At 45.9% G+C, this 1,552-nt stretch overlaps 1 pseudogene; it reads right to left on the reverse strand.

Moving 5' to 3' along the window:
- Window positions 1–234: 234 nt before the first annotated feature.
- On the reverse strand, window positions 235–1,181 carry LOC129481799 (small ribosomal subunit protein uS2B-like; annotated as a pseudogene).
- Window positions 1,182–1,552: the final 371 nt, after the last annotated feature.

Here is a 1,552-nt window from a genome sequence, read left to right on the forward strand (position 1 = left end):
GTGCACCAGTGTATGTTAAGCAATTGTAACAAATGTACCGCTCTGGTGAAAGAGGTGTATAATGGTAGAGGCTGAGCATGGAAAGCGAGAGGGGTGTAAAATGGAAACATTTCAGTATCTTTAACTCAATTTTGCTGTGAACCTAAAATTTCTCTAAAAATTAAGTATTTTTGTTTAGAAACTGATGTTTATTTTCCATCAACCTTATTTCCATGTTGCTTAAGAGCCCGTGCAAGAACAGCTTAAGACCATTCAGTGGTTGCTCCTACCCATTCAGTGGCCTGAGCAGTGGGAGCTGCAGACCAGTCTTCCGTGGCAGGCTGAGCCCTCCAGTCTTCAGTAGGGAACTGCTGAATAGGCACAGAGGGTGCCTGCACTCCTTCAGACCAGCCTGCAACCTTAGACTGAGTAGCAGTGAACTCAGGAGCTAGAGCAGTCCATTCACCCTGAAATTCCTCCTTGGTCACAGCCTTTTCAGCAGCAGCCTGCTTTTCTTTTTCAATCTCTTCAGGATCTCTGTAGAAGTAGAGATCAGGCATTACCTCCCACAGATGTTCACAGGAAATGGTGCCACACATGTGCAGAACTTTGCAAGCCAGCATTCACCACATCAAACCCACTGAGTGAGCTCCCTTGTTGTTGCATGGGATGGCAATGTCCACATAGCACAAAGGAGAATCTGTGTTACACAGAGCAATGGTAGGTACATTAACATAAGATGCCTCCATGAGAGGCTGGTGGTCAGCCCTGGGATCAGTAACCACAAGAACCCGTGGCTCCCAGAAGGCTGCCTGGATCTGGTTAGTGAAGGTTCCAGGAGTGAAGCGGCCAGCAACTGGAGTGGCTCCTGTGGCAGCAGCAAACTTCAGCACGGCCCTCTGGCCAGTATTCCTGGAGGATATGACACTGACATCAGCAGAGTTTTCAATGGCAACAACGGCACGAGCTGCCAGCAGAAGCTTCTCCCAGGTCCTCTTCAGATTTATGATGTGGATGCCATCACTTTTCCTTTTACAGATGTACCGTTCTATCTGGAAGTTAAGATTGGTGCCACCTAAGTGGGTTCCTGCTGCAAGGAACTTAAGGACATCCTCCTCCTTCATTTGCAGGGCATCAAGGGCTCCAGACATTGTGAAAGTTTCCCTTTAAGTTACGACAGCAATCCAGAACAATGCCGTATGGACCCCTCTGTGGGTAGCACGGAAAGGCAAAATTAAGTATTTTTTAATAAAGATCATTCTGGAAGCTGCATGAAAGTGAAATAGAGACAGTTGAAGGTAGAAGTAGAGAAATAAGTGAGGAAGCTACTGTTAGTCTAGTTAGGAAATCAAGGAAGCCAGCACTGAGATGGCAGTGGTTGGGGTAGGGGAGACAGGAGGAGAATTGGAGAATGTTTTGAAGGTAGAACTGACAGGTTTGTTGATGGACTAGACGTTGATGGAAATTTGAAGGAAAAACAGATTTTTGATCTGATAATACTAAGAAAGGAAAACTAAGGGAGAAACAGATTTGGAGTGGAATCAAAATCTCTGCCCTGGATATTGACTAGAAG

This window comes from Symphalangus syndactylus, chromosome 5 (genome assembly GCF_028878055.3).
Source record: "Symphalangus syndactylus isolate Jambi chromosome 5, NHGRI_mSymSyn1-v2.1_pri, whole genome shotgun sequence".
NCBI lineage: Eukaryota > Metazoa > Chordata > Mammalia > Primates > Hylobatidae > Symphalangus > Symphalangus syndactylus.